We start from the raw sequence: 13,027 nt of genomic DNA, 5'->3' as shown, positions 1-13,027 counted from the left end.
CCAGGAGCCTGGAATTTGAAGATGAGCCCACCTGTGCAATTTCATGGAGCCAAAATGATCTGGCACATGACTGAGATATTAACCAGACTGTTCTTGTTTTCCTTAATGGGAGAGAAGTGCAAAAACATCAGTGACCTCAATTTTTAAAAACCATTCTTTAAAACACATTTTCTCAATGTAATTGTATTGAAAATTAATTCCTAGCCAAATTCCTCTACTCTTGGAAAACTATTGGCAATTAGTGATCTGATCCCTGAAATTTCTCATGGTCATTATTCCCTTGCTAATTATGTTCTGTGCTAGAACCCACACCCACACTTCCATTCCCGCCATTGGTCATGACTCCATTCTCAGCCTGATTCCAGAGAAGGAGGATAAGGTGATAAGAGCATACATGTGCAGAAGGGAATCTGAGGGAGATATTGGGGTCAAAGCAGAATCTTGCTTTGCAAGCCCATTTTTTAAATTTAATATATTCCTTTAAATTCATTCCTTGTGCTAAAAAAATGATTCATTCGGAAGAAGGTGCTACAGTAATAAGAACATATAAATCTTTTGGCTGATTGTGAAGGTTTTTAAATGGAGAGAGAGAGAGAGAGAGAGAGAGAGAGAGAGAGAGAGAGAGAGAGAGAGAGAGAGAGAGAATGCTGAGTTTGGGTTGCCAGGTGAGCTAGGAATCAGGACACAATATCAACCCCCACCCCAACTTCCTCTGCAGAAGCATCACACTTTCTTGAGTCTCATTTGCCCATCTGTAAAGGAAGCAAAACGCTTCTCCTAATACAGGGTGTGAAGAAGCTTAATGAAACCATGAGCATAAAAAGCATCTGACAAGTCCTATGCAGATTGAGTGTGGTATCGAGACTCAGATCAATCATTCAGCCTGACGCCTAGAAACAGGGTCCTTCTCAGACAGGTGTGGACAGAATGGTGCAATGGGTCTTATTCATCTTCAGTTGCTGGACTGACCCCTTTGGAGGTGGCTTTCAGCAGTCTTGGACTCTCTAGGATGCGAAATGCACCCCTACAATGACCCACGATGGTCTCACCTCTGGGACTGCCTCTTGTCATCTATGGAGGTTTAAATGTCACCTTTAAGGTAAATCTCAAACCGCATTTTGAGAAGAGGCAGACCTGAGGATAGGTATTCCTCTGAATTGGGTAAATGGGCTTATTCCCCTTTGCCCATCAGTAGGCAAACACATGTGTCATTCTGTTGGCTGGGACACACCTACGTGGCCCTATGCCTGTACCCACCAGATGAAGGTCACCAAGCTGCACTTCTTCCTCAACATATCAAATCCTCACTATCTTCCATGTTTTGACATGCTCAGAATGGCTGCAAAGGAGGTCAAGAAGAGAGGTCCTTCCTATTAAACAGCCTCACCCTGTGGGGACGGGGCGGGGGGGGGGAGCAAACCTTCCTGAAGCTCATTCTCAGTTCCATCAGTTACCACATCCATTAAAAAGAAATCCATAAATGTTGACTCATTGACGAGGCAACTGTAAGGTGGAGTTATTAATGGGGGATACGTTTATAGAGGAAGCATACCCTAGATAGGTTCTTGATAAGCTGGAGAGATTTGAGCTGTCAGAGAAGCATGGGAGAGAGCCCTGAGATGTGGAAATGACCCTGGGAATAGGGAAGGCGTCCATCTACCATCTCCATTCATTTACTGTTTTTTTTTTTTCATTCTATCAATTCTATCAACATTTACTGGGTCAAACAATCTTCTAATCTTAGGGGGAGTGAAGTCTGGACCAGTCTCTACCTTTATTCCAGATTGACAGACTCAACCATAGACGATTCCAAGTTTGCATGTTGAGTTGCTGGGAGAGTGAGAACAGGGCTAAAATACACCCCCACCTTTTTCCTGCAGTGGGTCTAAAAAAGTCTTAACAGAAGAGGTGGACTTTAAGTGTATGCTCTTGGACCTGTGCAGGGGCCAGCAGAACATAACAAGAGAAAGACAAAAAATGATGGTGAAGATAGGGCAAAGTCACGAACAGTGTGGACAAGCATTGATGTATTAGAGTTGGCGGGTGGGGGATCATTAGATATGTGGGTGTTGACTGAAGTAAGGGGATTCAACAAAAGGATACTGGATTTTTAAGGGTGGAAATTTCATATGAGTCTCTAGTTTTCAAGGAAATGCTGACTCTCTCTCCCCCAAATTAGTGTGTTTCTCTGGGCAAAGTAACAGACAACCCAGGGGACATGACGTATTCACAGAGGGAATGTGGATTCTTTAAGCCTCGCCGGACACAGGGCATCTTGGTATTAAATCCACAGGCAGCGAGGCAGGAAGGTCACCTCCCTGTGTAACCCCCTGTTTGAAAAGATTATTTAGAAGCATCCCTAGGGATCCGAGTGTAATTTTGTTCAACCTTTATTTAAAAATCCACCTCTATGACTACCAGTTTTTACTGGCCCCTCAGGTGATAACTTAAGACAGATTTCTCTTTAATAGTTTTATAACAATTTAAGTCTCAGGTTCATTCATCTCATTTTATTTCCTATTTCCACAAAAGGAGTCTGGGGTTCTCACCAAGGAAGAAAGAGGAAATCCAGTCCTTGGAAGAAAGGGGTAGATTCCCTGCTTCTTCTCTGACACTACCTCTCTGTCTACCTGTAGGAGGTGCCTGAGCTTCAGCATTCTGGGCGTGTGACGGGTCAATCCCACCCGGAAATACTAATTCTGCTATTTGAAGGCTATCTGATCTTGAGATGTCATTAAAACTCCCTGAGACTCAGTTTACCCATCTGCAACATGGAGGACAAGATTGAGGATATACTGCATGGTTCGGACCAGATGAACCGTGAATGTGCCTATGGAAGGTGAGTAGCTACAAAATGTGGGTGATCATTGTGGTCAGCTGAGTGGAGGTACCATCATCAAGCACATGTCTTGGCCGATTAGTCCTAATTTGATCTTTCTAGTTGCTCATTTCTCCTTCTGTGATTTTTTTTTTACTATTATAGAAAAGAACTGATTATTGTATATCACAGTTCCAAAATGTTCCAAAGTAACTGGATTCCAAGGAGACCAACCTACCCAGAGCTAAGCCCTCATGCAAAATCACCCACCCAGGGCTGCTCCATCAACACTTCTATTTTAACTAGTGTTTATGTGTAGAGATTAACGTGTGTGTTCTGCCACATATATGTCAATAAACTCTGAATTCACTACCAGCATGAGGTCTCGAGAAAGCATATGCCCATTTGCAGGAAAGCCAAAGTACCAAATAAAGAAAAACTTCAACTTCTATATTAATGTGTGATTTTTTTTCCCATTAGCAGATGAAATGCTCCTTTAATTGTGGATCAAGATTCAGTTATGATTCACAGATTCACAGTTGCTGGCAAATGACCATCCCTGCGACATCAACTAGGGGGCACGTTGTTGGGAAAAAAAAAAAAAAGATAGAAAAACTGAAGAACAAGTTTTGAGAATCTTTGAACCTAGGGAGGTAGAAAATAAATGCAAGACACTGATTTTTTCAGCCAGTAAATGTAGCTCAAGGCTGAATTTTCAAAGTCTTTCAACCCTAGCTAAATATAACTTCGAGGTTTGAATTACTATAAACTCCTATTACATTTATCCACAGGATGAGGGTCACATATTAAGTGCTTTTTTCTAAACATAAAAAAGGTCCCAGGCCGTGAATTCATTCTCCTTACAGCATATTTTGCCAATATTTCTTTAGTTGTAAATAGCAGTGATATTTCTATTAAATTCATTTTCTCGCTTGGTGGCATATCTACCCCAAATATGATCTCATTATCTGCAAGGAGGCAGATTCCCGCTGGACCCCCTCCAAATTAGGCCATCCGACTCCCTTGTTTATACCTTTTAAACTCATTCATACACCGGCAATGCTATCTCGTCCTTTGGAGAGCAGAAATTCAGCAATCCACTCTGCAGAAGATAAAGAAAAATGAAGCTAATATTTCTCTTTGTTACGCCCATATTTACTGCCTCGCCACAACGCACGTCTTCCGCTTTTCTCTCTGATGGCCACTAACACGGGGAGAATGTGTTTTGTTCCAAGTGCAGCTTAATGTGCCCACAGATAAATCTTCTGTCCTGCTCTGTATCAAAAACATCTACCAAGTCCAGGTAAATTATACACCACCACTCCAGTTTCATCTACTAATTTTTTAATGTACATGAAATATTCAGAGTGATTTGTGAGGCACGAAATACCTTTCATGAATCCATCCTGACACCTCCCTTGCTGAAAATACATTTCTAAAGGCTGCCCACGTCCATCCAGCGCTGAAGTTTTTTAACTCGATTAAAGATCTGCTGGCTGAACTGATAGAGTGAGGGGTCATCAGAATCCCCAGGGTTCTCTCCACCAGTCCTTTCTCTCCCTCCTTTGGTCAGTGGATTTTGGAGTCTGTGTAACTCCTTGCATCGTCTGCTCCATGGCATAGTTACTAGGATGGAAGGATGGAAAATCTAGAGCACGGGCGTTTCTTCAACTTCACAGAATCCCTATATACTTACCTCCCAGGGTCTTTTTTCCTAACCTGTGAATTGATGGTGCAAAGAAAAGCATGAGAGCAAAGCCTTCAAATAGAACATACAGCACAAGACTAAGAAGAATAAGGCCCTGGCTTTCCAGCATCTGTACCAGACAGATTAAAATGTTGCCCATATTGTAATTTACTGCTGTAATGAAAAAAAAAAAAAACAAACAGAACTTTTGTGTTCAGAAACTGTGGTTTTATTTCCAGATTTACCAATCATTAGTGGCAAGATGCAAGCTATTTAATTTAAGCTTTCTGTACCTCCACGGGCTTTCCTGATATTTGGGGAAATTGGGCTTTTCATTGGGTTATTGTGAGGTTCGAAAGAATTCGTGTGTATTTGTGCCCAGAATATTACAAAAGCTCTATCAAAGTCAATTTCCTTCCCTCCCTCCCAGTTCATTTTTGAAATGGTGCTCTCCTCCAGATCAACCTACTTGGCTATTGGAATAGCTTCCACGTAGGGAGCCTGTGGCAGACTGTTCATGTATATTTTTCATATTGGAGACTTCTCACAGCGTTTCACAGTACGTATTAGTAATTCCCACTCCAAGAGGGAACATGGAGGTTCTCATATCTGGGGAACATGGTAAAGGGCACATCTTTTCTACCTCATAAAGCCAGGGTTCTAACCCCAAGAGTATGATCCCCCAATCCATCCATGTTCCTTCAAATATGCCTTCCCATCCTTCTTCACACAATTTAGTCTTCATCTAAAAAAAATCTCTAGCATATTACATCTCCCATCTCCTCTTTCTACTGTATTACAGTCATGTCTGAAAATTCTCTGAATGTCGGTCCAATCAATACCTTTAGGGCTATGCTATTGCCACCCTAATTTCATAAGGGTTTGAGAGCTACATGCTTTTCACCAATGAGTGGTTTCTTAAATTGTTTTAGGACAGTGCATAGCCCCATTTTTGCCATGTACATTCTGTTCTTCCCTTTTTAATCTTTTTTTTACAATCCATTCCCATGTTTTTATACCTTTGATAGCAGCTTAGGATGTTAGTGTCTCTGGTTATTGGCCGTTTATTCTTTGTTTTATTTATTCATTTATTTTCTCCCACTTCTATTTATCACTGCATAGCTCTCCCACTTTTCTAGATGCATTAAGTTATTAACTCCATCCATTTCTTTTCTGTCTTCACCTACACTAATATTACTTCTCATATTCATTCCTCTTCAACTTTGTCTACTGGAAATCCAATATCCGTGGCTCATGATTTCCCTTAGCTGCCGTAAGCTCTTATTTTTAGCCTAATTATGAGCGTAATGAAGTTTGGATCATAATTTTCCAGGTTTCCCCCTTCAATGACTTGAGTCATAACCTCTCTAGTTGCCAAGTCTGTGCTTTTACCCCTTAGAAATAGGACTAACATATTAAATTAGAAAGCTATCTTGCCCTATATCACAAATACTCTGCCACTGTTACTTCCTCTCTTTATTCTCGGCAATCTGAGCTACACTTGGTAATTAGGAATGACCCAGTTTGAAGACCCTTGTCGTTTTGTTCATTTGGGAGAGGGGATTGTCACTGTAGCCAGGTTTCTAAGTGTGCTGTCTGTGTTCAGTTCAAGCCACATATGGTAGAAATAAAGGACATGATCCCTGGAAGGGCCTTTAAGTATCATTAAAAAAAAAAAAAAAGAACCTGGAAAGAATCATTTAGCAGCTGCATCATTTTGTGATGGTCTCTGAAGCCATCTTCCTCCCACTAAAATACAGGATTACAAAAGTAATGCATCAAACTTACAGAGCTGTGGTGCGGCATAAATAAGTCTTGGTGAACAAGTCCAACACGATTCTAAGCTCACTGTAGCTTCTCAAGTCAAAGTCAATTAAATGTAAATCCAGTACCATTCTATGACTGATCCCCAACGATATCCTTGAAATCACGTCACCATGTCACCAGTCACAGTCTATATTTGACCAACCCAAGTGGCAGAAACCTCACATCCTTACAGGTTCGCCTGTTCCATCACCAGACAAGACTGATTCTAGAATGTTCTTTCAGTTGGGGGCAGGCCCTAACTCATGATTCAGGATGGTTAACCAAAATGGTTCTCCACACAGAAAGCCATCATTTGGCTCCCTCTAAAATTCACCCATGGGCTCTTGTCTCTCTTCCTCCTCTAGGAGATGTAGCCATTTACTTCACAAACATGCGTATTCTTCCGATTTTTTTGACAAGTTCCCCAGTACTCCTTAGCTTCCTCAACAACACTTCATGGTTTCCATGGTTTCTAGTCCCCCTTGGCATCTTTTCCGCTCACCTCTGGTCTATTCAAATATATAAGGTCCCAGGCTCCCAGACCTGACTAGAATATTTCAGGAACAGCCTACGCAGTGCAGAGTGGAACAGAAGAGCTTCGTTCCTTGTTCTGCGTGTTCTCCTTCTCTCTGCAAAGCCCAAGGTCAAAATCTTGTCCTTACAATGATTACCAGCAGCAATTCATTTTAATTAAGATTCTAGTCAGCCTAGAAATCCTCCATTTCTTTCCCTCCCAGGAACAGGAAGTTCATTTTTGGAATCCAGGTTCCAAACCTCACATTTACTTGGGGTTCACCTATTTCCTCAGAATGAACCATTGTGATTCCGAGAGATCAAAGGTCACCGACAGACTTCACTTAACCCATTTTACAAATGCTTTTTGAACACTCGGTTTCAGTTACTGCTCCCAGCTCTGAGGATACATGGGTTAATGGAAGACATATTTGTGCATTATGGAATTTACAGTTCTAACAGAGTGGATAATTATTAAATGATTAATTTCAACAACAATAATAAATGTGGTAACAAGAAGGCTTATAACAGGGATCTGAGTGTAACAGATCTGCTCTGGTAACAAGAAGGCTTATAACAGGGATCTTCTCTGGGAAGCTTGCTAAGTTTTCTTATATAAATTAGTTTGACTTCCATGTAATACAGAAATCCATCTGTGTTTTAAAGAACAAATAGGAAGATTCCATGCATTAGGAAAGAAATGTGAAAGGCCTTCAAGACAGAAGAAGGAAGACACATGCAAAATCTACAAGAGCAAATACTAAAGAAGTAGAAGAAAAGGGAGGCATAGGTAAATCTGTAGGTCAGTCCTATTACGATGGGTTTGGGTTGTTTTCTGAAGAGCAATGAGCAGCTGCTAAAGGTTTTCAAGCGATGGGGCAGAGCAGGGGACTCAGTGAAATTTCCAGTTTAAAAGGATAATTAGGCATCTAAAGTGTGGGAAAATGGATTCTAGTGGGGACAAGGAGGAAATGTAAGTGCCCGTAGTAACAGATGACAGTAGTAATAATGATACCTTGGACATTGGTGGTGGCAGTGGGAACAGGGGTAAGTGAGTAGATTTCTTCTTTTTTTTTTTTTTCTTTTTCTTTTTTGAACCAAGGATTGAACTCAGGGGCACTCTACTACTGAGCCACATCCTTAGCCCTATTTTGTATTTTATTTAGGGACAGGGTCCCACTGAATTGCTTAGCCCTCTCCATTGCTGAGGCTCCTGAGCCACTGGGATTACAGGCATGCGCCAACATGCCTGGCAAGTGGGTAGATTTTGAGGAATGTTCAATAAATGGACTAAATAGAACATGAACATTGATTGAAAAAGAGGAAAGCAGGGAGTTGGTTTTAAAGTACGCCGCCTGTATTTTTCAATTTCCCATCGTTGTAACAAAATACTTGAGGCAATTAAATTATGAAGAGAAAGGGTTTATTTTAGCTCATGGTTTTGGAGGTTTCAGTGTAACAGCAGGTGGCCCAAGTTCTTTGGGCCTTTGACAAGGGTGACACATCATGGCAGAAGCATGCAGCAGAACAAGCTCTTCACTTCATAAGCTATAAAGCAAAGTGAAATAGGAAGGGGTCAAGGTTGTGCAATCCTCTTCAAGGGCATGACCCCAATGACCTGAGGACCCCTTGGAAGACCCACCTCTTAAGATCCATATTTATATCACAATTGTGGCACTCTGAGCCCTAATCCTTTGATGGATGGAGGCACTCATCCTGATAGTGCTGTCAGGAGATGGTGGAACCTTCGTGAGGGGGTTTAGTGGAAGAAACTTATGTCTTTGGGACATGCCCTTAAAAGGAATTTGGGGACCTTGACCCCATCCTCTTTCTGTTTCCCATCCACTATAATGTGAGCCACTTTCCTCTACTACATGGTTCCCAGCACGATGTTCTGGTTTGCAACAGGCCCACGAGTAACAGGGGCAAGAGACAGAACCTCCCCAAATCATGAACTCCTATACTTCTTTCTTCCTTTTAAGATGCTTAATTCAGGTATTTTGTCATAGCAATGAAAACCTGCCTAATATACTACCCATGTTTCTGATTTGCACATATGGATGAATCTTAATACAATGACCAAGTTTGGGGAATTGGGTGGATGGAGTTGCCAGAGGAGAACATGAGGTACGTTTGAGAGGGGGTCAAATTTGAAGTGCTCACTTGCTATCCAAGTAGTGTTGGACATGCATTACATTTTCTAGTTTCCTTTCCTCTGCTAATATACTATTAGTTTGAATCTCTTTGCAAATCTTAATGTTCAGTGATTAGCTATGCCAGCAAATCTAAGAGAGTTCTCCTCATAGTGTGGGTTCATGCATGTATGCTTGTGTGTGTGCCCATGGGTATGGTAGGGAGAAAGACAGGAAGAAAGAGAGAGAGAGAGAGAGAGAGAGAGAGAGAGAGAGAGAGAGAGAGAGAATGAACAGAGGTGATTTGCTTCCATCTTGGGTTTTCTCTTGAGACATCATCTTATAAGCACCATACAAGAATCTGATTCTCCTCTATTAGCTGTGCCTTAAAAAGTTCTTCTTTAATGAATTTATCTCAAAAACCGAGCTCCCAGGCCTTCACCTGTCAAGTTGATTTAATGTCAGGTATCTTGATAAAGTAACTGCCCAATTACCAGATTGTATAATTGCTACATTGGGGCATTAAGCCTGAAAAATATGCATGTTCAAGACCTCAGTGCCTCCTATATTTTTTCATCCATCCATTTTGAGTTTGAAAAATTGGCATGAAAATTGTTTTCTGACACTTCTTTTGAACCCTTAAATTATGTATCTATGACTAATAGCGATGTCTCAGGATGTTCTCTCAGAGAGGAAATCTAGTTTGAAAATCTGTCTTTTGTTTTTCATTCTGCAATTTCCTAAAAAGATCAGTGCAGGGAGGTTCTGTGCACCCCCCACACCTTCCCAGCAGTACGCATCAGCCTGCTTGCTCCACTGCTAACATGCACTTTCTTCGTGCGTTCAGACAGCTTATTTCTGTTCAACATTTCACGTGTTCAAAATTAAAGTAGCATCAGGGAAATTGGGAGAGGCCTCCACGTGGAAAGCATGCACAATGGGATTTAAAGTCAAATCAAGGGGGCCTGTGGCCAAATATCAGCCCTGGGTGCTATTAGCAGGCATGGTACACTAAGTTCCCTGCAGGGAAAGGCTGAGTTTGTCCTGCTCAATAGCACCTACCACATGGCCTTGTATTAAGTACCTACTTACCAAATGTTGAATCCCGAATGGTCCTGCATACTCCTTCCTGGTTTTGCTTATGGATTCTCTGTGAAGCTTCACCTGTTTCTTTTAAACCCTACATCCTGTCTGCATGGAGAGTATCCATAAACCAGGCTCCAAAAATTCTCACACTTTACCGTCTCTTCCTTTAGCCTTTTTAAACCAGTCATGTTCCTGGGATCTCAACCTATGCTCAGTTTCTCTGTAACCACAGTTCCACAGTCCTGACCTGCAGCTTGAGATATTTGTAATTCCATTGGCCTCTTCGTCAATGCACACTGAACCTTGCTTCCTCACTTTTTGCACCTGAATCTTGGAGATGCAGATGCTAAGCCCTGCTCAGAGTGTGGTGCCTGCTATGTAGACACAACCCCTTCCCCATAAACAAAGATTTCCGTAAGCTTCCCAACCTCCAGGTGTCCACTCTGGTATCTGGACACATCACAGCCCTCCCCCAGCATGTGCTCAGCCCTTCCGGGTCTCACTTTTGTGTCCGGTTGCCTCCCAGAGCTGAATTCCTCCTTCCCCTTGTTCTGATCCTGTCCATCCTCACTTATCTTAATACTACTATTATTTAGGCACATAACAAGTTCCCTTTCACTAAAAGTAAACTTAGAAACCCACAGCAAGAATTTTTATAGAAGCCACTCAAGCATCAACTAAAGAGTCAAACTAAACTGTCTTTGATGCCCTTTTCAATCCTGAAATTCTGATTACACAAAATACACCCCATAAAATCCGAAGGAGTCAAATGTGCCTCAGCTTGGCTGTTTGATACAATCAGATGACTCCACCGCTTGCTTATCGTGAATAGTGCTGCAGTAAACCTGGACTCACAGGTTTCTCTTTGATTTACTGATTGTGTCATTTGAATATTTAACCCACTAGTGGTTCATCTGGTAGTTCTATTTATGCTTTCTTTGTTTATGCTGATTCCAGGCATTCATAAATATGTGATAGATATAAATTGAATAGACCTGTGTTGATTCATTCACTAAATGAGATGAATTTAGCCAGAATATATATATAGAAACCAAATTTCCAAATTAACTCTTAACAGTTACAGTTATGGATAAAGGTGTTCAAAGTTATGGATTTCTTGCCTATTTAATATGACACGATTCTACATATTCAAAGAGAGCCATGTCATTACTTTCATAAGCCATTTGAATTCAAGGTCCTCCAAAGGCTTTTCTTTATCCACTCAAAATGATTCTCAGGTTCAAACGTATATCACTAAAACAGTATTCTTTTTTCCCCATCCCTCTAAATCATCAGAAGTAATTAAACTCTTGTAATCCCTCTCACCTTTACTGATGGTGTTTCACAGAGGTTAGAAGCATAACCCACACATTCCTAGAGAGGTCAGAGTATAATTTGAAGCCACTTGGGATGGAAATCTAGCGAGTGTTCTCCCATTTCTTATTTGCATTTTTAAAAAATAATTTTATCTTTTAAAATTTAAGATGATTCCATTTAAATTTTATTAACAAGTATTAATTGTGCTTACTAATGGGGTTCTGCATGGTATTTCCCTACATGCTTCCGATACGGTACAGTACATACTTATCAAATTCAGCCTCCTTGTCTCCATCCTCCCCTGTCTCCCAATCTTCCCAACCTCTAGCTATCTCTCTTCTACTTCAGAGTGTCCTGTTTCATATCTTAGTGTCCACATATGAGAGAGAAAATGTGTGGTGCTTGTGTTATTTGTCTTTCTTTGCTTCATTTATTTACTTAGCATAACATCCTTCACTTTCATCCATTTTGCTGAAGATTTATAGGGTTTTACTCTTCTTTTTATGGCTGAATAATGGTCCATATAATATTTATATCACTTTATACATATAAATAATATGTCAATCACATGTATACGTATGTATGTATGTATACACATGCACACACAGCAGATTTTCTTTATTCATTCACCTGTTGATGGGTACCCTCACTGATTCCACACCCTAGCTACTCTGAACAGTGCCACAGTAAACGCCAGAGAGCTGCTCTCTCTTTATGGATTTCTTGCCTATTTAATATGACACGATTCTACATATTGGTGTGTGTCCTTCCCTTTGGTTTCACACACAGAAGTGGGGGCTGGACCACATGATAGATTCATTTTAAGCTTTCCCAGGAAACTCCATACTGTTTTCCACGCTGGCTGCACTGATTTATATTCCTGTTGGCAGAGTGTAAGAGATCCCATTTCTCCACATACATTTGATGGACAAAATCCTGGCAAAAGAAATGTTATTTTAATCTTTATTAATCGCTTTGAACTTGACTTTGCCTAAGGCGTGTGTCATTTGCCTGGCTCTGACACATTCACAACTTCTGCCAAACGGTGACGCAGCACATCAGCAGAGCCCCTTTTGACCTTCACACACTGTCTGTCCGTCCTAAGTCTGATTCACGTTGTGTTTCTGTGACTTTCTTTCTTTTTAATTTTCTTTCTATATATCTTTATCCCCCAACCCTTCTTTCTCTTCAAGTTCTTCAGGACTGGTTACCTAATCCAGACGGGAGGATTAAGAACAAGTTATTTGTATCCATAACAACCTGAGGGCTCTTAAGATGAACGTCTTCTTGACAAGATGACAGGGACTTCTCTGGCCCTGGCTATGTGATCTTAGACATGTCCCATACACACAAGCCCATAGTTAGCTATTGGAGAACCATGTAGAATTACTTCATGAGGTTCATGCCCAAGGCTTGGCATGTGCAAATTCTCTTTTATGGTGACATCTCCATTATAGATTTTCTAAAACACCCATCCAGAGGGGTCAACTAAAACCAAGAACAGACATTGATATGAGAGTAAATGCTAAGATACGGCAAACCTAGAAGCCTCTCTTTCATGGTTACATTTCTAACCTTTTAGAGACTTCATAGAACAGAGCGAGGAATTTAAACCAGCTATCTGTCAGGAACTTCCTCGTCATTTTGCATATGTTTTCCCCCTTGAAC

The sequence above is a fragment of the Ictidomys tridecemlineatus genome, chromosome 15 (genome assembly GCF_052094955.1).
Source record: "Ictidomys tridecemlineatus isolate mIctTri1 chromosome 15, mIctTri1.hap1, whole genome shotgun sequence".
NCBI lineage: Eukaryota > Metazoa > Chordata > Mammalia > Rodentia > Sciuridae > Ictidomys > Ictidomys tridecemlineatus.
Note: the sequence above shows the minus strand (reverse complement) of the source record.